General features: G+C 39.4%; 1 long non-coding RNA gene across 1 annotated transcript in view; it reads right to left on the bottom strand.

Annotated features, from left to right (window-relative positions):
* The window catches only part of LOC149748397 (uncharacterized), a 32,964-nt gene extending 8,185 nt beyond the window's left edge, over positions 1–24,779 (bottom strand). The window contains exon 1 of the long non-coding RNA XR_016394304.1: positions 24,727–24,779. This is a non-coding gene — a long non-coding RNA (uncharacterized LOC149748397). The remainder of the gene's footprint in view (positions 1–24,726) is intronic.
* Between the last annotated feature and the right edge of the window lie 428 nt (positions 24,780–25,207).

Below are 25,207 nucleotides of genomic sequence, written 5' to 3'. Positions count from 1 at the left end.
TGATTGTTCTCAACAGGCCTTGAAGAGATGTTTGCTAAGTAAATTAATTAGTAATGACAGACTATTTTTTAAAAAATAAACTTTTGGGCTTCCCTGGTGGCGCAGTGGTTGAGAGTCCACCTGCCGATTCAGGGGACACGGGTTCGTGCCCCGGTCCAGGAAGATCCCACATGCCGCGGAGCGGCTGGGCCCGTGAGCCATGGCCGCTGAGCCTGCGCGTCCGGAGCCTGTGCTCCGCAACGGGAAAGGCCACAACAGTGAGAGGTCCGCATACCACAAATAAAATAAAATAAAATAAAATAAACCTTTAAGGCAAAAGGTGAACAGACTGGTTTCAACAATTTTAAGTAAAAAATATATCACAGGAAACATATTAAGAGTGAAACAAAGAATACCACCATATCCAGAGAAAGGGGCCTTTCTTAGCCCGTCCTGAATTGCTTCCAAGGTAGGGTCGTGGCCTAGTTTCCTTCTAGAAAGTAGATCCTGAGACAAGGGCTCGTGGCAAGTAGGTTATTTGGAAGTGATTTCAGGAAGCAAGAGTGAGTGGAGGACAGAGAGAGTGAATCAGGGTACAACAAGGGAAAGCCAGCACACAGGTGCAATATTGAGCTATCACCATGGTTGGTTATTAACCATGTTTTAATCAGTACATTGAAACCATTGGTCAATTTAGACCATTTAAATGATTATTTATATAATTGGATTAATAGCTACCATATTTATTAGTGTTTTCTCTTTGTTGCCTTTGTTTTCTGTTCTTATTTTTGTCTTCCACTGTTTTTCTGCCTTTTATGGTTTTAAATGAGCATCTTACATGATTCCTCTTTCTTAGCATATTGCTTATTGTTATTTTTTAAACTTTTTTTAGCTGTTGCCCTAGAGTTCACAATATACATTTACAGCTAATCCAAGTTCACTCTCAAATAATACCATACCCCTTCACAGGTAGTTTGAGTGCCTTATAATAACAAAAAAATCCTAACTCCTCCCTCCCACCTCTTATATTATTGCTGTCAGAGATCTTCAGAGGAGCTGTAGGTGACACTCAGAATGATCCTCCCGAGGAATGGAAGAGACAGCATTTATCTACAGGCTCTCATCCCATGGATAAGGGTAACACCATAGGGTATTAATTCCCTAGCTCTCTGGGTCTACTGTGCATGACTGTGGCGCCACTTCCACATCATCAGAGACTGCCTGGGACAGAAATGAAGAAAACGCAGTAGAGCTAGAGCTTTAAAAGGGGGCCAACAGGAGTGACACTGAGTTCAAAAGGTACCCAATTCATAGAGTTTCCACACAGTCTTTGGATCCCAGAGAATACAACCAGAATTCCATCTGCTACTCATTCCTGCCTTAGGAGGATCACAGCCCCCTGACACGGCTCATCCCAACTCAATTTGATGTGAGCCTTTTGGGCACTCTCCTCTTTGAAATCCGAGAGAATGGGAAAGAACTCTTCCTCTGATTCTCCACAAATGTGGTTAGAGCAATATCCAGGGACACTGGAATGGTCTGTTCTGACAAAAAAAAAAAAAAAAATTCCCCTGCTCTAATTTATTTTAAGTTGACTTTGAAAGCATGAAATGTTTCTGACTAAGTAGAAGCAAAAATATGGAAACAGTCACACAGGTCTCTCTTAATAATATCAAAAACCCCACGAGGGAAATCATAGATAAGCTAAGCCTTCAGGGTACCAAAAATAATGTGGCTCAGGTGCAGGAGATGAGCAACTCCATTCAGCCCACTCCATCTCATCTGCTTCTGCCCACTCCCCTCCCCTCCCCATCCCAGCTTTCCTCTCTCCTTTGACTTGCTCCTGACTCTCACTAAATGCCCATTACATTCACCTTTGCTGTTATCACCCCCTCTGTCCCTGCCATAAATCTTCTCTCTTCTCTTCACGAAGACAACTTTTCGTATACTCTATGAACACTCCAGATTGATCATAAATTTTCCAGAGTCACAAACTCTGGTAGCAGCATCCTTATCACTGAGCTTATCAGGAGACCAAGTGCTCAGATTCAGATGAACCAACATTTGTTCCGTATTTGCTATGTGCTGGGCATTGTCATGTTGCCTTCATCTGCATTACGTCATTTAATCATCACATTAACCCTCCAAAGTAAGTATTATTGAAACCCTACTGAACACTAGGACATTAAGGCTCCAAGAGATCAAACCACCTAGATCATAGAGTTAGAAAACACAAATTGTTTTGACCCCAAATTCTCATTCTCCTAATCCAGGACTCAGGGTGATACATCACACTGTTTGTATTTTATTTATGAGTAAATAAACACACACATAGTGTAGATCAAGCAAAATATTCTGCATTTCTTACTATGAAAAAGACATCCTTTTACATAAGAAGTAAGATACAGCCCATCTGCAACTAGAGAGAACCTTGATGTGTAGTCTCTTGCATGTTTGCAGCTTCCTTTAAAGAAGGAGGTTCAGGCTGCAGGAGGAAATGAATAATGCAAGATGAGTTTAATGGGTTAAGAAAAGACAAGAAGGCAAGAAAATGAGATGAGAAGAATCTAAATCTGAAATAACTACAGATTCATTTTGAAGCGTGTCTAATGGTGGCAGCCTGATAAACAGCTGGCATGAGGAGCCCAAGGTGATTGAAATCTGACAAGTGACTTATCAACTGGGTTCCTGATTTAAAAAAAAAAAATACAGAAGCATTATGCTGGCAGAAGGCTGAGAAGTTAGAGTTCTACAAAGGAAAGAAGAGAGTTAATTCTCCAGAAAGGTAAAAAAAAAGAAAAAAGAAAAAACCTTGGAAACCTTCAACGATTCTCAAAATATCTATGACGTGGCATTCATAGGCATTCTCTCTTTTCGTGAGGATAAGGCTCCTAAAATTCCCAGGGGGTAGGAAAATTGGGGCTTGGGTACAGAGGTCCAGAATGAACCTAATAAAGCCCAGATGAAGAGTTTTATGCTGACTAAAATAGAACAATAATGATGGTACAGAACGTAAAGTGTCAAGAATGTTTTGAATATCTTTAAAAGAGTCACACAGGTACTGCTCTGTTATTTTCAATATACTAAGTCTTGGTTTTAGAAACTTTTCAGAAATTCTGCTACCTGCAATTTCAAAGAGATTTGAAATTTTAATTCCATTTCAGATATCATACACACTGAGGTGGGGGGGGGGTTGCAAAATATAAGAATACAACTTGATTTGTGATGACATATTCTAAATTCTCAAATATGTTAGGGTTTATTTCTGAGTTATCATGTTAAATTAACCTTTTAAACAGCTGAATCACATTATTTACTTATAACTTTATAATATCTGATAGTGCAACACCTCCCCCTTTCTTTCAGCTTTTCTTACTTGTTTAAGTCTCTAAGAAAACCTTAGTTAAAATCACTTCTTTTAATTTCTAAAGAGAAATCTCCCTTCTGAATTTACATTGAGATGGTATTTAACAAAAGTATAATTAATTGTTTCATTAATTTATTTCTCATAAGCATTATCATCTTCACAATATATCATGTCCATACCCAGGTAGATGAAATGTCCTTTCAGTATGGAATATCTATCATATTTGTTTACCCAAGCACCATTTCCTCCCTACTTATAACAGCCCCTCTCACTTTATTTTGGGAATGTCTCCTCCCCCATTACTCATCCCATGTGAGTCTGGTGGGCTTTCTAGCTATATTATTCCATGGCCCTAGCCTCAGTAATGAGTCAAGGAGTGGGTATACAACCCAATCTCAGATAATCACAGTTCTTCCCTGTGGTATTTTTCATACTGAAACCAAAGAGGAAAGTCACTTCCTTCTCTTTACATTGCTAGTGCCAGCAACCATGTCCCAATCAATGCATGGAGGAGCCTGAGAAAATGAAGCCAGTCGCCTAAGGAAAGGAAGAAAAAAGAATGAGAGTGGCATGTGCTGGTTCTAATGCCTTATACTCCCAGATCTATGAGTTTTCTACAGCTCTTCTACAGGTCTGTGAACTACTATGGTATCCTTCCAGCAAATCCCCTTTTGAACTTAAGAGAGTTTGTGTTGAGTTTCTGTTGCCTACCAACCAAAAGCCTTCCCATGTACTTCAGACTTTAATTTCCTTCGGTAAAGTTTCAATGTTCTTCTGTCTTGGAAATTCTTAATAAGTTTCTTTCCTGGCCATTTTATATGCTTGTCACTCATTAATAGAGTACATTTTTAGATTATATATTTTAAATTGTTATTGCTGGAATATAAAATAGCTATTCATTTGGTGTATTTACTTAATAGTCTGGATCCTTACTAAACTCTTACTCTTTCTAAGAATTTTTCCTTGTTTCTTTGCTTCAGTTTGGTAAGCATATATATCATCGATAATAATTTTTCATTCTCTGTTCCAATAGTTATGCCTCTTATTTCTGTTTCATGTCTTACTGCATTTTCTAAAACTTCCAGAAGAATTGTAAACCATATTGCCAATAGCAAGCAACCTTATCATTTTGCTGGCTTCACTTCATTTTCTATTTGTGAAATGTAGTTGAAAATTTCTGTTGTAGCATTATTATAAATTCCCTTTGATAAGCTAGTTGTTTGGGTTATTATTGCAAGAAATAAAATATTTAATGGTAATGGCTTTACCATCTACTGAGATGATCGTGTGTTGTTTCTTCTCTCTCTCTCTCTCTCATCTTTCTATCTCTCTCTCTTTCTCTCACTCTCTCACTCTTACCTATTGATGTGTTAAACTAGTAGCAAAATGGAAAAAAACTTATTTTCCAGATGGAATCAAGTTTCCTCTAGGGAACTTTGTGGGAAAAATATCTTGTTATGACAGAGGGTGATTAAGGGAAAGAGAAACAACAAGGAAAGAGTTAAACTATTCTTCATACAAAATGCACAAAATGTAGAGAAGGGCAAGAACAAAGGAGAGGGGAAAAGAAGGAGAGGAGAGAAAGAAGGCAGAGCAATATAGCTACTGGAACCATACTTGGCAAAAATAAGTGAAGAACTTTCAAAGAACATATAAGTCTGACATCCATGTTTAAACTGAATGCTGTGTGGAACTGCAATGTAACCACCTCTCTAGAACAGTAAAGATCTCACACACAGGTTGCTTTGTGAAAGAGATATTGGGGAGAGGATTCAGAAAATATGAAGAATGGCCTGTGTCCCATACTTGTTTGTTGTCTGAAAAGAGTAAATCAACATCTGCAAGATGCAAAGTGTAGGGGGAAATTCAACAGATTCAGGAAAAGAGAGCCAGAGATAATGAGAAGAAACCTAGAGAAACTCCTGAAAAATCGGCTGATTGAATTTTAGAGATTGAAACTGATGTGGGATGGGGATTTGAGACAACCATGCATAGGTCTTAAAAGTCATGTCTATACAACATCTGAATTATACTATAAAATGCTTCTTAATAGTGAAGCCACCTTGCATTACTCAGATAAGTTCTATTTGGTCATGTTGTATTGTTATTGTAGTATACTTAGAGATTTGCATTGCTAGAATTCTATTTAAGACTTTTTGCATGTTATATTCATAAAGAAAATAAGCCATTAGTTTCATCTCTTATGTAGTCATCATCATGGGAATAACCTATTCCCTGGTATTTGAATAAAGTTGCCTATAAAACTCTTAGGATCCAAAGTATCTTTAGCAAAGTAATCATTTCACAAATTTTTCGATGTCTTCTTTTGCTATTGCTGCATTCAGAGTATCTATTTCTTTTGGAGTCAATATTTTCCTTTAGAAATTACCAGTTTGTAGAGATATTCAATTTTGTTGGCACAGATTTCTATGGCATTTTGTATTTTAATCTTCACCTATATATTAATAGTTTTGAGTATTTCTTTACTTATTTATTTTCTTCTCTGTTTACTTTCTAGAGCTGTTTTGTCCAATGTGGTAGCCATTAATCATATGTGGTGACTTAAATTTAGATCAATTAAAACTGGATAAAATTGTATTCAATACCTTGTAATAACCTATAATGGAAAAGAATCTGAAAAAGAATATATATATATATATATACATTAAAGTATAGTTGATTTACAATGTTGTGTTAGTTTCAAGTGTACAGCAAGTTATTCAGATATGTATGAATCACTGAAACTAACACAACATTGTAAATCAACTATACTTCAATTAAAAATTAAAATAAACTAAAATAAAAATGGAATAAAATTAAAAATTTACTTCCTCAGTTGCACCAGTCACACTTCAAGTGTTTTAACAGACACATGTGACTAGTAGCTACTGTATTGGACAGTGCCAATATAGAACATTCTATTATCATAGAATGTTTTCTGGACAGTGCCATTCCATAAGTTATTTTTATTGCCTTACAGAGCTAGCTCTTGAATCTATACATTCTACTGCTTTTCTCATTTCTAATTCACTTGTTTGGGCTTTTAGATTGATATTTTCATTCCCCTACTTTGAATAAGTTTATATTCCTCTTTTTTCCGTAATTTATTTTTTTAAATCAGAGCATTTGTGTCTATGGCTTTGGATACATGTCATCAGTTTTGATATGCCAACTTCTCATTGAATATCCTTTCTAAGAAGACTGCAATGGAAATTTTCATGTCCTTTTTGACCCAGAAGTTGACTACTTCTGAAAAAATATTTCAAGTGGTTAAAGTATTTTTGGTTGTTGTAACTTAAGCTTTTCTTTCTTTCTTTCTTCCATTCTCCTTTTTTTCTTTCTTCCTTCCTTTTCTCCTTCCTTCTTTAACTCTTTATTTTTTCTTTTTACTTTCTAGATCTTATAACAATATAGTCAGAGATTATGTTCTATGTGATCTAATATTGATTTGGGGAATCTATTGATGTCATCTGTCATCCAACACACGGTAATTTTTATAACTATTTCATGGGCACTGAATTTAAAGAAAAGATTCACTCTATGTGTAGAAAACAAGGTATAGAGTTATCACATCTGCATTGTGGACTACATCCTTTATCAGTTGAAAATGACTCAGCTCTTTATTTCTTGAGTTCTGCATTTTATCAAGTTTAATACTGCCACAGCTATCTCCTTTTCCTTTGTACTCACCTGAAACATTCTTGCTTATCATTTTTTTGTTTTAATTTTGCCTTTTGAAATAATATATAGTTGTAATAATTGGAACACTATGATAGTTACTTTTAAATTTAAGAATATACATTCTTCTATTCTTTCTCTTATTATCTTACTGCCAACATCAATAACAACAGAGTTTCCATTGACTCTTGCCTGTATGAGATGATTAAATTAGTCTTCCTAGACTTCCTATTCCTCTATTCACTTTCACTGATGTTATGTGAATTTTTGAATTCTATTTCTAAATTGTTATTTTAATATTAAGAAGTTCCGTTGTTAAGAATTGTGTTTCACATTACATTTTGTTTTCTAACTTTATGTCCAATAGCTATTTGAACTTAAGGATAAATTTACCTGGTTTTGGTGCTCACCAGTTCTTCAACATAATAATTTATCTTCAAGAGCAGCACTGTCCAACAGAACAGATATAAGCCACATGTGTAATTTTAAATTTTCTGGTAGCTACATTTATTACAGACAAGCAAATGAAATTAATTTTAATAAATTATGTTCTTTAAGTCAATAAATCCAAAATATTACATTTAAATAAGTAATCAACATAAAAATTATTAATGAGATTTTTACATTTTTCTTTTTTTTTCAAAACCCAATGTGTATTTAAACTTACAGATCTTAGTTAGGACTAGCCACATTTCAAGTGCCCAATAGCCACATTTAATGGGACAGAACAGCTCTACAGAATTTATTTTGACTCATGTTTCAGTTGGCTTAAGTATATCCTCGAATAATTCTTTCCAAGAATGATATGTTGGTTAATGAGATACACGTGAACAACAATGCAGGGACAGATTTATTGAATTTACATTAAACTCTGAACGATTTCTCAATTATCTTCTGCTATTTATATGCTGTAGAAGAGAATTAGGAAACAAGTCTGACAGTGTTTTTTCCCTTTGTAGGCATTTTTCTTTATCTTTGTATTTCAAAAGTTTTGCTGGCGTATATGTAATTGTGGGTTACTTTTACTGATTTTCAATTTTTTTCTGGAATACAACAAGCCCTTTCAATATGCAAACTCAGACCTTTTTTCTGTTCTGGCAAGCTGCCTTCAACTTTATCTTTGATTACTGCTTCTGTTCCAACTGTGTGGCTTTAGTCTCAGAATATCTATGATTTATTTATTTGTGTTGGTTCTTTCTTCTCTGACCTCCTACTATCTTTTCTCAGCGTCTTCAATTCTTCATCACTTTCCTCTATAGTCTAACACACTGTTTCTCAAGTTTGTCTTCCAATCATTGATTAAAATCTTTTCAGTGCCATTTCTATATTTCAGTGAGGATTTTAATTCCTATGTTTCATATTTACTTTCTGTGCATTGTTTCTTTTTGCATCTCAACTCAAAATCAACCTGCTTTTCTTCTTAACAGTTTTCTGCTCCTATCTCACAGGGTCTATGTCTTCTTGCTTCTTACAGAGAATGCAAAGTAGCATTTACATTTTTTCTTTTGGCTCCTATATTAGGTCATTTTTCAGAAGTCTACCTATTCCCTAAGTCTTCAGGACAGTGTTTCATTTCCCTAGTTCTTCATATTTTGTTTGGAGTTTTATTTTGGATTTAACCCTAGTTTAATCATTCTGGGATGCAAAAAGATTGATACAGAGCCTGTTGTTTTCTGAAAGGCAAGGTATGTAAGTCACTCTAGGTTTCACTCACTGTCTACCTCGGCTGCCAGATAAATTCAGCAGAAAGAACCAAGAGTAAGACTGACATTCCCATTCAAACAGCTAGTTTTCACAATAAGTAACGCATAACCCAAGCCTAAAGAGAACAGTAAGAACAGTGCCCAATCTGCTTTGAAGCAAAGCCTTGCATCTGTCTTTACCCAATTGATGGGCACAGCTCCCACATAATTTTCAAAGTCTATTTAGAAATTCATCTGGTGCAGTGGATCACTATAATAGTGAGACCATCAATTCCAAGAGGAAATGTCTCGATTACTCTTCGTCACACATCAAAAGAATGAGTCTGTTCAGCAGAGTAATGATATAGACAAGATTAAAGGGAGACTGTTTTCAAGAAATTTGACAGCATTCATTTAGTATACTAATTAAAAGAGAAGCTTTACCTACTAAGAGTGAAATCTACTTGACAAACACCGTTAATGGTTAGTGTAAGTTGGGTACTTGAGAGTTAGAAGATAGTATTTTTTAAGTTTTCTATAACTTAGACTATCGCTAATTCAGATACCACCTCCCCCATAATTGTGAAAATTTTTCAATGCATAACTACCTTGAAGTATGTTAATGTCTGCAAAGCATGCAAAAACCCAAGTCTTACCATCTGCTGGATGATTCATTTGTAAATCTGCCTAGTATTCCTTTGGGAAGTTCCAGGATTGATTTTTAACCTTATTATAAAAACTTGGTGGGAATGAATTCGGTAATATAGTCCATATGAAAGTGCTCTGAGCACTTGGAAGAATGTGCCACATTCATCCTAGACATGTTTAAATGGTATGTATACTGTGATCAAAAATATAAGTGTTTGAAAGTAATCGCTTGGAGATTTGGAGATTTTAATCAAGGGTTCCAGAAAAACAGAGGCTTTGGGGACAATATATTAGTCACAGAGAAGAACTCTTTCTAATTCTGGCCCAAACTAGCCATTGCCGGTAATAAGAACAATGGATCATCTGTTGGCAGTAAACTCCTTTAGGGAAAGGACTGTGATTTACTCATTTTCATACTCCTGCACCCAAAATGTCCCTCAAGGTTAACTTTTTTTTATCTGCTTCTAAGATATCTGCTTCTGAGGCTGTAACCCAATATTAAAAACATGAATGAATCTCTTGTCAGTCTTTTCTTCTACGTGTTTTAATTGTATCATGCATGAGTTTTCTTCAGTTTCTCACCCAACTGGCTTCACATCTTGACCTCCCTTCCTATCTTGCCCTATATTAGGGAACCTAGCTTCCCTAAAGCTAAAATTTACAGACTTGGAACCGAGGCAATCCTTTCACAAGTTTCAAGAACTGCATCTGCAAACATGAGAATTTCAGCAGAGCCTCCAGGACTGTACAGTTGCAGAGGAAGTTGTTCATAGCTTAGTTTGTAGGATGATGTCCTTGGAGTCACATATTTCACAGCCTACAGGACTATAGGTGTCCACCCTGTGCTTCAATCCAAGACTTAGCCAGGGCCTAATGCACATGATGGCAGGAACCACTGCACCACCTTGGCCCACCTGCCTGTCCAAGGAGTGGAGTAGACACAGTACTTGACACACAATAGGTGCTCCATAAATAGTTGTTGAAAAGAAGGCATCATTGTGACTGGTAAATCATGGGAGTCCTGTAAGTTAAAATGCATCTGACTTCTTTCTAGTTAGGTAACTGAGTATGGATCCCTAAGAGCTGTCCAGTCAATGAGTGGGATTCCTCCCCTTGTCTGGAATTGTTACAGATCTGGAACATTCCCATTCACTCTGCTTTCAGTCCAACTAAACAAACATTTATTGAACATTTATATATACTGACTGGCAAGGCATAGTTTCTGCCTTCAAATAACTCAAAATCTAGTAGGGAAACAGTCAATAAAGAGCTACTTATAATACAGTATGAAGCAAGTAATAATATAACTGTGTAGAAATACATAGATGTCAAACAAATGAGGGAGTGATAATTTTGTCCTGGGGGTCAGACCAGGCTTTATAGAAAAGGTGCCCTCTGACCAGAGCTTTGAGAGATGAATGGGTTGGCTTGGTGATCAGCAGAGGGAAACACACGTGCAAAGGCACAGAGGAGTGAAGCAGCATGGACAGGCAAGTACTTTCATGTTTCTGGGGCTTAAATGATGAATTAGCGTGACAGAAGAGGTCATCTGGGGCCAGATTTTGAAGGGCATTTCGTCATATGCCAAGAACTTTGTAACAGGTAATACAAAGATCCCTCGTACCCTTACCCAGTTTCCCCTGATGGTAACATTTTGTAACACTATAGTACAACATCACAACTAGGATGTTGACACAGATGCAGAACACTGCCATCACCACCAGGATCCCTCACGTTGCCCAGTTACAGCCACACCCACATCCCTCCCACCTCACTCCCTCTTTAACTCCCGGCAACCACTAATCTGTTCTCCGTTTCTATATTTTTGTCATCTCAAGAATGCTATATACATGGAATTTATAACCTTTTGGGGTTGGCTTTTTCACTCAGCATCATTCTCTGGAGATTCATCCAGGTTGCTGCACGTACCAGTAGTTTGTTCTTTTAATTGCTGAGTAGCATTCCATGGTAGAAACGTACCACAGTCTGTTTAACCATTCACTGGATAAATACATCTGAGTTGTTTCCAGTTTGAGGTTATTATGAATAAAGCTTTTATAAATATTCATGTATAGGGTTTTTTAAATTGTGGTTAAAATACACATAACATAAGATTTACCATCTTAACCATTTTTAAGTATACAGTTTAGTGGCATGAAGTACATCCACACTGTTGTACAACCATCACCACCAACCATCTCCAGAACTCTTTTCATCTTGCAGAATTGAAGCTGTGTACCCATTAAACAATATTCTCCCCTCCTCTGAGTCCCCTGCATCCGTGATCCTACTTTCTGTCTCTATGTATCTGACTACTCTAGATACCTCACACAACTAGAATCATATAGCATTTGTCTTTTTGTGACTGGCTAGTTTCATTTAACATAAAGTCCTCAAGGTTCAGTCATGTTGCAACATGTCAGAATTTCCATTCATTATTATGAATGAATAATATTCCATTGTATGTACTTACCATATTTTGTTTATTCATTCATCCATCAATGGACAATTGGGTTGCTTCTACCTCTTGGCTGCTGTGAATAATGCTGCTATGAACAAGAGAGTACAAATATCTTTTCAAGTCCTTGTTTTCAATTCTTTGGGGTATATATCCAGAAGTGAAATTGCAGGATCATATGGTAATTCTATTTTTAATTTTTTGAGGTGCCATCAAACTGTTTTCCACTGTGGCTACACCATCTTACATCCCCACCAACAGTGAACAAAGGTTCTAATTTCTCCACATCCTCACCAACCCCTGTATCTAATAGGTGTGAGATCTCATGTACAGATTTTTGTGTGAATGTAAGACTTCATTTCTCTGGGATAAATTCCAAGGAGTGCAATTGCTGGGTCATATGGTAGTTGCATGTTAGTGTTTTAAGTAACAGCCAAACTTTTTCAGAGTGGCTGTACCACCAGCAATGTATGAATGATGTGGTTTCTCTGTATCCTCACCAGGATTTGATGTGATCATTATTTTTTTATTTTAGCCATTCTTTTTTCTTTCTCTTAAGACTTTTTAAATAGCTTTACTGAAATATAACTGACATGTAATAAATTGCATATGTTTAAATAGTGTATTTGTTTTTTCTAATTTTTATTTTATGTTGGAGTATAGTTGATTAACAAAGATGTATTAGTCACAGATGTACAGCGAAGTGATTCAGTTATATCTATACAAGTATCCATTCTTTTTCAAATTCTTTTCCCATTTAGGTTATTACAGAATATTGAGCCAAGTTCCCTGTGCTGTACAGTAGGTCCTTGCTGGTTATCTGTTTTAAATATAGTAGTGTGTACATATCAATCCCAAACTCTTAATCTGTCCCCCCCGACCCTTTCCCCCTGGTAACCATAAATTCGTTCCCTAAGTCTGTGAGTGTTTCTGTTTTGTAAATAAGTTAATTTGTATCATTTTTTTTTAGATTCCGCATATAAGTGATATCATATGACATTTGTCCTTCTCTGTCTGACTTACTTCACTTAGTATGATAATCTCCAGGTCCACCCCTGTTGCTGCAAATGGCATTATTTCATTTTTTTAATGGCTGAGTAATATTCCATAGCATATATATGTACCACATTTCCTTTATCCATTCATCTGTCGATGGAAATTCAGGTTTGCTTCCATGTCTTGGCTATTGTAAACAGCGCTGCAATGAACATCGGGGTGCATGTATCCTTTCCAACCATGGTTTTCTCCGTACTTTAGTCATTCTGATAGGTATATAGAGGTATCTCATTGTGGTTTTAATTTGCATTTCCCTAATGGCTACTGATGTTGAACACCTTTTCAAGTGCTTATTTGCCACCTGTACACCTTCTTTGGTAAAATGTCTCTTCATATCTTTTGGCCATACTCTAAATGGATTGTTTACTTTTTTACTTTTGAGTTTTGAGAATTATAGATACCAGAGCTTTCTTGGATAGCAGCATTACTTGCAAATATTTTCTCCCTGACTGTAGCTTGTCTTTTCAACCTCTTAACAGAGTATTTTGTAGAAGAAAGGTTTTATGTTGATGAAGTCCAACTTACCCATTTTTTTCCTGTTATAGATCATGTTTTCAATAATGTCTTTCTTTCCTAGCCCTATATTCCAAAGATTTTCTCCTGTTTTGTTTTTCTAAGTTTCATCGTATCAGTATTACATTTTACATTGAAGTCCATTTTTGTATAAGTTTTGAAACATCGGTTGAGGTTTGAATTTTTGCCTATGAATGATCAAATACTCCAACAACATTTAACTATATTATCTCCATTGAATTACTGTTACACTTTTGTCAAAAATCAGTTGGGCATATTTGTATGGATCTACTTCTGGCTTCTCTATTGTGTTCCATTGATCTATGGATCTATCCTTCCACCAGTACCACCTAGTCCTTATTTATACATTGTTTTAAAATCAAATACACTGATTCTTTGCATCTTATTTTTCTTTTTCAAAATTATTTTAACTATTCTAGTTTCTTTGACACCTAAGGAGGGGAGGCAAATTTGTTACTGCTGGAAAAGGGTGAGCATTTCAGCTCCCCAAGTGACCTCTAGTGACATCTGATGAGTCTGGCCTCTGTACCATTTGGCAGTTATGGAGTCCTGATTCTCCACTAGTCCTCCTGTGACATCACCTCAACAGGGAAGAAGAAGGATGCCTCATTACCAATTGCAAGTGGAACTCCATGTTCCCCACATGTTCTCCACTGATACCATGGTGGGAAAGAGACCTCATTACCGGCCAGCTCCCTACTTGGCCTTCTCCAAGGCCACCACAGTGGGGGTCTTAGGGCACCTCATAGTCATGTGAGGCTAGACATTCAGTTTCCCTACCCAGCCATTGTTGGCATGGGTGAGGATGGGACCCCAGTTTTTCTGTGGTATTTGGTTGGAGTGGAGTGTCTAGTTATTGTCTAAACGTTTTCTGTCTTGCTAGAATGTCCCTTCCCTGGTCCTTTGGATACAGAGAGCACGGTTTTGCTGGGCCTTTTGTTGTCTGATCTGTTGGCATTTCCAGGATTCTGGCTTCTCCATCTCCAAGAATGGGATGTATAAGGCAAAAAGAAAATCCAGAGAATTCACCACTGTTTCATTCCCCAGGTCCCAATTATCTCTAGCTGGTCTGGCTTCTTCTCTTCATCTTTCAGAGTCTTTTGTTTGTTTGTTTGTTTTTGTTTTTTGCTTGTCTTATATACAATGACCAGAGTTTTTAGTTGTACTTAACAAGAGTGATAGGGAAAAGCATGTCTACTCCATCTTCCCAGAAGCAGACATCTGAAGGCTTGTAAGGAGAGGAATGACATGATCAGCTTTATCTTTTGGAAGATTGTTCTGGCAGGGAAGAGAACAGACTTCACAGAGGAAAATGGAGGCTCGGTGAAATCTATTAGGTAGGAGACGACAAGGGGCTAAAATAAAGCTGTGGCAGTGAGAATGCAGTGAAAGGATCTGAAGGAAACAGAATTCAGGAGATGGATCTAGTATAATCTGGTGACTGGTGAGGGAGAAGAGGGATGCACATATGATTTCTAGGTTTTTGGTTGATGTTGCCTAGTGAATAAAACGGCACCAATTCAGTTAGGAAACACGGGAGTAGGAACTCGTATAGAGATGATGAGTATAGTGTGGCAACAGATGTTTCTGAGGTCTCTGTTTTCTTCCACTTTTTATTCATAAATAATTGGCAGCTTCCTTGTGATGACTGTTTTTCATTTTATTGTACTTCCTTCAACTAGAAAATCAGAGAATGGAATGCTGCCTTTTGTCTTAAAAACTAACTATCTCTCCAAAGAAGATACACAAATGGCCAAAGAGCATATGGAGAGATGCTTAATGTTATTAGTAATTAGGTAAATGGAAATCAAAGCCACAATATGATACAACTTCACACCTACTAGGTTTAAAATTTTAAAGAATAACCATACCAAGTGTAAGGGAGGATTTAGAGAAACTAGAACCCTCATATATTGCTGACAGGAATATAAAATTGTCTAGCCACTTTGAAAAAGATCTGGGCAGTTTCTCAAAATGTTGAACTTAGTGTTACCTTATGATCTAACAATTCCACTCCTAGGTATACATCCAGGCTGAATGAAAACATACATCCACACAAAAACTTGAACACAAATATTCATAGCAACATTATTCACAGTGGAATCAACTCAAATGAAAAGAAAAATAAAATGTGGAATATCCACACTATGGAACATCATTCAGCAATTTAAAGGAATGATATTCTGATACATGCTACGACATGGATGAACCTTGAACACACTATGCTAAGTCAAAAAAGCCAATCGCAAAAGACCATATATTATATGACTCCTTTTATAATATATACAATGGTCAGAATAGACAAATATATAGAAACACAGAGTAGATTTGTGATATACTAGGACTAGGAGTATGAGTCTCAATGAAAAGTGACTGCTATTGGGCACAAGATTTCTTTTAGGAATGACAAAAGTTTTCTAAAATTAGATTATGGTGATGGTTGCACAACTCCACAAATACATTAAAAGCTATTGAATTGTACACTTTTAACAGGGAAACCTTATGGTATATGAATTATATCTCAATAAAGCTGTTTTTTAAAAAACTAAAAACATCCCAATATTCTTTTTAACTAATTGTTAAACATAATTTATTCTTATTTCTGGGTTCAGTTGTTTTCTTCCTGAGATATAGCATTTAGTAATTCTCTGTGCAAGGGTATACATATAATAAATTCTCTTGGAATTTCTTTGCCTGAAAAATGTCTTTATTTTGGCCTCACTCCTGAATGATATTTCTCTCAGTATAGTATTCCAGGTTGGCAGTTCTTTTCCCTCATCATTTCACAAATATTCAATTTGTCTTCTGACTTCTAAATATGCTATTAAGAAGTATGCAGTCAGTCTAATTATTACTCTTGGTAGACGCACTAGTTAGGATTCTACATGTCTGTGTAACAGAGACGCAAAATTCCAAAATGTCAAACAAGATAGAAGCTTATGTTAAGCTCTCTAAAATCTAGAGGTAAGCATTTCATGGCTGGTATAGCAGCTCTGTTCCACAAAGTCTTCATATTACCACACTACCAACCCTTGGTGTGACCATTATCCCTGTGGTCCCAAGGTGGCAGCTAGAGCTTTCAGTATCACTTTGTGTTCCAGGCAGCAGGGTGGAGAAGGGATAAATAAGAAAAGGAAAAAAGGGAGCACAAGACTCTCAAGAAAGTTTCCAGAAATCTGCCCCAACAGTTCTGCTTACATTTCATTGACCAGAACTTAGTTACATCATCATACCTAGCTTCAAGAGAACCTGAGAAATGCACTCTATTTGGAGGGATGGGGACATAGGCCCCACTAAAAAATCAAGGTTCTTCTAATACAGAAGAACTAAACTTACAGTTTCAGACACAGTAGGTAATCTTTATTCCCTCCAATTGTTTTTAGTTTTTTCTCATTGCTTATGTTCTACAGTTTCATTATTATGTGTCTAGCAATGGGTTAATTTTTATTTTCGGGCTTGAAACTAGGTATGATTCTTCAATCTGACGATTCATATCACTAGTCAACTCTGCAGGACTCTCAGCTACTAGATTTTCAGTTACTAGTTTTCCCATATTCCCCCTGGTCTTTCATTCTAGAATCCCTATTTGATGTATGTTGGACCTTCTCTTTCTGTCTTCCATATTGCTTAACCATTCTTTCATGTTTGCCTGTGCTGCATTCTGGATAATTTCCTCAGATATATCTTCCAGTTCATTATTTCCCTTTTTAGTCCTACCCAACACAGGTGGATAAACTGTGTTTGGGTTTATTTGTCTGTTTGTTTGTTTATTGTTAATGTCAACTTTCACATTTCTGGAAGTTCTATAGGTTCTCTTAAAAATCTTCCTTTTTGTTCCTTTCTTAGAGTTTCAATTCTTTTTATATCTTTATTTTTAAATATATATAGTTCATGTTTTCTTTCAGTTTGTCAATATATTACCTCGAGGTCTCAGGGTTCTAATTCTCTATTCATTGTGCTCACTGACTCTTGTTCATCCTGGTGGATTGCTGCCCCTGTGGATTTTTTTAAAATTTTGATTGTGAGGTGATATTTAGTGTTCCTTGTTTTCTTTATGAAAATACATTATGACTTGGGTTGCATTTCAGAATATTTTTACAATTGATTTTACTGCATTTTTCCATTTGATTCTGCCATTACTAGCCCACAGAACCAATTTTTACTAATTTCTTAGTTTGAAAGGGTACCTGGACCAGGCAGGTAGTTTCCATCGCCCAGGGGAGACTTTTCCTCAAGAGCAAGAGGAGGCAAACAAGTTTCCTTGTTATCTCCCTATGCTAATGGATGTATTTTGTTTTTCAGGTCCCTCTTTCACTGAGGAGGTAGCCCTTTGTTCCAGTTATCTATTGCTGCATAACAAATCACCCCAAACTTAGTGGCTTCAAACCACAACAACCACCATTTATTTTGCTCACAAACCTGTACTTTGGGATGGGTGGTGCAGCAGTGGGCTCACCATATGGCCTCTCTGTTTCCTCACAGCATGATGACAGTGTTCCAAGAACAAGCATCCCAACAGGCCCCAGGTGGAAGCTGCATCACTTATGATGATGTAACTTTGCAAGTCACGTAGCAACATTCTGCCAGAGTTACAGGCCACCAAAATTCAAGGGGAGGGAACATAGGCTTCACATCTCAGTGGGAGGCTTGTCAACATCACTCTGCAAGAAGAGCATGTGGGATGGGAGATAGAGCTGCAAATATTTTTGGAAAACACGATCTGCCATATGTTTTAAGAGTCAAGTTCAGGCAGAAGTCTCATATCCAACTCCCCAGGCTGCACAGGCCAAGGCCTTAACTTCTTTCCCCAGGTGGATGTTAAAACATGTGTTACTAGATCCCATGGAACTAGCAGCACCACCCCCATGCAGCATAGCTGCAGAATCAGCAGGCATGTTTACAGCTTGCTGTACTGATATTAAATTCCTCTTTCATTTCTACCACCTGCAGAGTTCCCTTTCTATATTGCAAGTTTAACTATGCATTTAAGGGCATTTAAAAAAATATTTTACTCAGCATTCCTACAGGCTTATAAAAATTGGAGGATTTTCAGGTTTTCTTAGTCCACCTCTTACTGGAATCAGAAACTTTATCCTAACTTTATTGAAAGGAGTATACATTGAGAGGGGAGGAGAGGAGGTGCTTGGCATACAACAGCCAATCCATGTCTTCCTTGGCCTCCCTGGGGTCACGTTACACACACACACAAAAAAAATATTCTAATCAGATTTTTTAATGGTGTAAGCTTATACACTTGTGGCAAGGAGTTAAATATCTGTTAGTATCTCAACAGGTTGGACCACAATTCCCATTAAGGAAGAAGAAACTGGCCTTCATGGAGGAAAAGAAATAAGTTGAAAATAAAGGAGAGATGGTGAAGGCAAGGGTGTCAGCAAATACCAAAGCAACTAACATGATGGTCATGCAGCTCTGCACGAGAGACTGGGAGGAGTGTATTTTTATTCCTAAGAGAGAAGTGGAAATAAAGGGTAAAGAATGGAGGACGGTGGATAGAGGAGGATCAAGGGGTGGTAGGCCAGGAGCTACATGGGCAGCGTGGTCTTTAAAAAAATTACTGGCTGTGGGATGGGTGAAAGAACTGTTGAGAAGAGAACTATGACTTTAAATTGTCTGCACACAATTGCATACTGTGATCTCCCTTTCCCTAATCTTCAGTCAAGTCTTGCTTTGACCAGTAGCCTCTGGTTACACGGGAAGAAGAGAAGAGGAAGGGGCTTTGGCCTGCATCTGAGTCTATGTCAGAGCAGATATGAAAAGAGCCAGAAGCATACAGAGGAACACAATCAAGAGAGGTAGGAGATCAGGGCCAGAAGAACACTAAGTCAATCCCAGATATTCACGGAAACACTGAGGTCTGCTCTGAACCTCCAAAGGGCACACAACAGTGATTTGAGCCTATTTAACTAGATCTCAATGGACCAAGAGCCTCCAGCTAACATCTGGGTTACATATTGTCCACAAGCTTCTAGAAGCTACTTATAGTATCATCAGCCATCCACTGGTGGACCAATGACTAACATATTGGGGACCAAGTGATATAGTGGACGTATTCAAAGACTTGATCAAACGCATTCAAAAAAAGAAAAGCAGAGTGAGTTTCAGTTCCCCAAACACATAACATTCCAGTCCATCACTATGACCGTTACCATCAACCCTCACTAAGACAAAGTGAGTTCTCCATCACTGCATGGGTTCCTTCAGAGAGCTCATGACCCCCTAACAGGGATGTCACAAAGAGGATGAGTTTTACAGGAAGTAGTGAGGTTTGGACTAGATCATTTGCAAGTTCTGGTCTAACTTGAAATTTTTCAAATCTAAGATAATGGGTTGATATATCTGTTTACTGAACCAAGCAGATTTGCATGGCTGATAACGACTATATTTGATGAAAGGGATGGAGAAAGGGGGTAAGAACAAGCAGTGGGACCCTTGTGGTCAGGCAGATAAATCTTGGATGAACACAAGTTAGGGAGTAACTCCCTGTGTTCTGAAACACAAATATGTCATGACAGAAACTAAAGCGTGACGGTACAGGTTACTGTGTGGGGGGTGATCTGAAGCTACAAGCAAGAAGCTAGGGGCCAACCAAGCAGTTCTTACAATGACCTTGTTGTGGAGTAGGAAAGGTCAGGGCCAGGTAGGAGACGATCTTAGAAAAAAGAGGATTAGATTCAAGAGATGATGCAGAGCAGTGCCAGTCACAAGGGAGGATTAGAGGGACCTTTAGATCATTTTCCCATAACCTCCATCAGCCCCCACAAACTCCTCCAATAAAAATAAAATAAAATAATAATAATATGCTATTCTTTGACAAGGACAATTAACATTTGCTCTGTCTTATGTCTGTATGCAATTACATATTACAAGCAGTTATCGAAAACTGCTAGTTGTACTATTCTGTAATGTATAAACTAAATAAAACCATTGTACTGCCCTGCATGCTGCCTTTTACCTCTACCTCTATCTCTGCCACCACCATAACATAGTCCTTCCAACTACAGCAGTGGTTCTCAAATACTGGCATGCATCAGAATCACCACTAGGCTGTTAAAAATACATATTGCTGAGACCCACCCTCAGGAGTTTCTGATTCAGCAGATCTGGCAAAGGGCTCAAATACTCATATCTCTAACAAGTTCCCAGGGTCCCCACTTTGAAGACCACTGAGCTGCATTGCTACCCCTAAGCCCCTAGAGCTGCCACTGCTGAAGGTAACTTTCTGCGGGAGCAAGTAGGAAATGAAGATGCTCGGTCTGTGAATACTACTGAGGTGGGACCTGGAGCTCTACAGAGGATCTGAACATTTTGGAAATAGTTACAGTTGTTTAAGACAAACCAGGAAATCTCCATATCTGCTTCCTACCCTGTCCTGGGCCCTTTATATGGCTCTAGCTCATAGTACACACCCCTGAGAACGTTGAACACCCAGCCAACAGCCACAGCCCATCACTGCTCATGGCATTTCTCAGCCTTTACTCCCACCCATTTTATCCTATCCTTGTGCTCATCATCCTGGTTCTGTAACCCATCCACCCCCAACTTGATGCTTGTGAGAAACCCTCCTTGCTGTGACAGTCAGTTTAGAAAAAATCTCTGGCTGGACTTGAGCGCTCTGTCAGACGTGATTTGAATTTGCCTTGGGGCTCCACAATGGCCATTACCGTGTAATAGGTACTAGGCTCACCCAGCACCCACCCTAGCTGTACATCCCCGCCTGCCCCTGCCCATCTCTGCCCAGGAAAGGGGATCATTCACCCAATCATACACCCAACATAAAAATACTAGGCGACCTCCCTTTGCTTTATCATCCATCCACCGAAACTACTCCAGCTCTTTTATAGGATAATCTATTTTCAACACTACCTGGATTATTACCTCCCAAAGCAAAAGAGGCCAAATTTGCAGGCATTACTAATTAGGCTCCATTTTCTTACTGCTTTTGACACCACTCTTTTCTTTTCAATCATTACTTATCTCAGGGGAGAAATTGTTCTTCCTCAATTAGGGAAGCAATCAAAACTCCAGGATGGAGCTGCCCAGCTACACAAGCTCTGGGGCCAACTCCTCCCTCAGGACAGTCTCTTCCAATTCCGTGCACTCCCTTCTCAAAAGGTGCTCTGTCCATTGCACTGCATGCAGCCTCTTTTAAGCCTTCTGGAGTAGAGATGTACACCCAAATCTGAGCTTTTCCTGCCACACTGTGGCCACGTCTGAACACTACACATGGCCTTTATTCCTTGAAGAGTGGTATTGCTTCTTTTTTTTTTTTTTTTCCCTACCTTTTCTACCTGTTAACCCACACACACTCCCCAAGCCTCAGCTAATCCTTTTCTCCTCCAGGAAGACTCCCTTGAACCCACCCCCAACACAGGCCAGATGAGGTCTTCCCCATATAGCTCCCATACCGATCTCTCGCATTTCCCTCCACACACTGCACTGGAGCCACTTACTTGTCCAACTCTCCAACTCCCTGATTATACTGTGAGCTCCTGGAAGACAAACTTACTCATCTGTGTGCCCCCAGGGCATAGCAGAGAAAAATCTTCAATAAACACATGTAAAAGGAAGGGAGGGAGGAATGGAGGGAGGAAAGGAGGAGGGGAGGGAGGGAGAAAGGTAGGTGGGGAGAGGAAAATGGCTCAGGGTAATAATATACGTAATGACAATCACCCACACTTACTGAGCTCTTACAGTGTGCAAACACTACGCTTTATATTATTTACCTCAAGCAATCAGGGCCAATATCCACCTCAGCTGCCCCCGCCCCACCCAGTAACTGGCCTATCAGGGCCTCCTGCACCCTCCTTCACATCAGCCATGGCCAACATCTGTCCTGACTGGTCGGTGACCACGTCACATGTTTTTAAGCATTTGAGCACTCATTCCTGCTTAGAGTAATTAAGTTACCTGCCCAAGTTCACACAGAATTCAGAATTCCTGGACTCAGAACCCAAACCCAGGCCTGACACCAGAGCCCATGTCCCTCGTGGCTTCTGAGGACCCTCACGTTAGTACATGGGAGCCCCCTGAGGGAGGCCTGGATCCAGAGGGATCCGGGAGTGTGTGCTGGCAGTGGGAGAGCCTGCCCTGCCCACGAAGTTAGGATAAGGAGGAATGGGGGCAGCTGCAGGCAGGGTAGCAGTTCACTCAGTCCTCATTCAACAGGCAGCTGTTCCTGCACCAGGCACAGTCAATACATGCTCAACCAGGGGTCCGCTGGCCTCCAGGAGCCTACTGTCTAATGGGAGACAGATATACACATAAAACAGACCTCTCTAGAGAGGAGGGCTCTCTGGGGCTGGCGCTGGAGGGCAGCCTCCCAGCATCCCAGACATCTGGACGAGCAGGAGTCCCGGCCCCAGGGCCAACAGTCCCAATGTCAGGAGCCCAGTGTCAGGGGGCTCCAGGAGCTCGTCCCCTGACTGGGGTCTGGAGCTGGGCTGGGAGGTCCAGTTCTTCACCACACAGCTCTGGTCCCCTGAGGCCACCTCCAGCTCCAGGAGGAGGCGGAGATGCTGGCCAAGTGGGACACCCTTCAAAGGCTTCCCCAGAATCAGGGTCCACTCCATGGGCTAGCACAAAGACCCCTCTTAGCCTGACCCCGGGCTGCCTCTCCAGCCAGTTTCCCTAACGTGCGAGGCTCCTCTGTGCCCATGTGTTCTCTCTGCCTGCGACATGCTTCCCACACCTTCCTCAACAGCACCCTTCAACACTCAAGGGTGTTGAACTCGCAGCACCCTTCAACACTCAAGGCAAGCATGATGAGCCTCTAAACGGCAGAAACTCCCATGGGGGTGCAGCCTGCACAGCGTGGTCGGATTACCACCCCAGCTTATTAATTTGCCTGACTACTGCTCAGGAGATGAAGAAATAAAGGGACTAAAGGCATATTCATCATCCTCAATGAGCTGTGGGATGAAATACTTATTTGGGAAATAATGATTCCAGGTAGGAGGGCAGTGAAAAGGGGGGCCTGTGAGAAGCAAGTGTTTTATTACACAGCTTCTAAAATGTGAGCACTTAATGCTCTTTCGTTATCACATATTATTACGGTTGTATAAAAATCGTTTTTAGGAATCAATCCCGAAATTCTGAAGCCCCCCCCCCGGCAAAAGAGCTAGAAGGCAGAATTTGGAAGAAGCCCTATAAACAGAGAAATGATACTTCAGACTCTACATGTTAAGACTTATGTTGGCAGAATCCACACACAAGACTTTGTCCGCCCTATGTGAACAATGCAGTGACTCTCATGCCATCACTTCAAAAGATGGTAAGTTTTTTATAAAAGAGAGAAGATGGGTATGAGTTTCCTATTTTTGAGATGGGAAAACTGAGGCTCGGAAAGCATAAGTGAAATTCCTTTAAGTGAAAGCCAGCAAGTAGTGACGGCACTGGAAAGAAAAATCCATCTATTTTGATTTACAGTTCCACTATTTCTCCACTGGATGCTCAGCCCATTTGGGGAGCATCTCCACCCAACCCTACTCAATCTCCCTTGGTATTTCCACTCCCTTCACTGGGATCTGGGTTTTCATCCCAGGGAATGCATTAACTTTCAAATGTATTACTTGCTGATCACTCTGGCACAGAAAACATCAAGAGGCTTTTGACCCTTGCTCACCCATTGGGATGAAGACCCGGAGACAAAGGACTCAAGTGAAATTGATGGGGAGCTCCTAGGCCCTTACAAACATCCCCGTGCCAAAGGAGAACCAGTTACAGATTCCATCTGAGCTTCAAAATATCACCAAACTGAGGTAAAGCCAGTGGAGCTAGGCCTTAAGTCCACATGGGGAGGTGACAATGCTTCCACACGTGTAATGGACCTTGACAACTACAAGCATTTCATAGACTCTTCTGCACTCATTCTTCAGAAAAAGCCCACCCCACGGCAAGGTACTCTGAGGGGATTCTCCAGTGCAGTGTTTCTCAAACTCAATTGTGCACAGGTATCTGGGGATTTGTTGAAATCCAGACCCTGATTCAGTAGGTCTGGGGTGAGCCTGGGGCTCTGCATTTCTAAAAAGCCACCAGGCAATGTCGATTCTGCTGCTCCCAGGTCCACACTTCGAATAGCAAAGCCCCAGTACGCGGTGTGATAAACCACAATTCTAAGGACTGAAAAGGCAATAGCAATGAATAACTCACTGGCGATGGGGCTCAAATGGAGTAATAACCCACTGAAGACATTTCCTATATTACTCTTTTACTAGCAGTGTTTTACTGACACCTGGCAGGGTGAACCACACAGGCAAAAAGGCTCTGAAGGAGCCCAGGAAAGGAGTGAAACCAGATTTACTCACGGGAGAAGCAGGCAAGTGGTCTGGCAGTCTTATCTCCGGCTTCATTTGCAACTGGAAAAAAAAAAACAGAAGATACAATTAAGAGCATGGCACATGTGTCCGTAGAATATGCCCAACCTACAGCTAATCCTCTGGATGATTCACTATTACGCTGTTTTTGTGAGTCTTTGTAAGTGGATAAAAGCACTTCACTCCCTCTCTTTCTATATTTCCAGTGCTGCTCTCAATGTCTAAACGAGGTCAAGAGCCTTAATCATTCTGATTAGAATAGTGAATTAAGATGGAGACGACCTAAACAATACCTAGTTTACTAGGCTTACAGGAGTTAACTGGCTTGCATGCACTGAGTAAAGAGGCGTGCACACCAGGCTTCAAAGCCAGTGCACATCCTTCTGCTTTAAGCTTCCTCTCACGGGGATGTCCTTCAGCACACAAATGCACCCCAACTACCTGACATCAGTCTGATTTTCTTGGTCCATGG

Source organism: Delphinapterus leucas, chromosome 9 (genome assembly GCF_059928025.1).
Source record: "Delphinapterus leucas isolate spDelLeu-1000000601 "Yukka" chromosome 9, BTC_Dleu_Yukka2, whole genome shotgun sequence".
NCBI classification, from domain to species: domain Eukaryota; kingdom Metazoa; phylum Chordata; class Mammalia; order Artiodactyla; family Monodontidae; genus Delphinapterus; species Delphinapterus leucas.
Note: the sequence above shows the minus strand (reverse complement) of the source record. Positions and strands in the feature narration are given on the sequence as shown.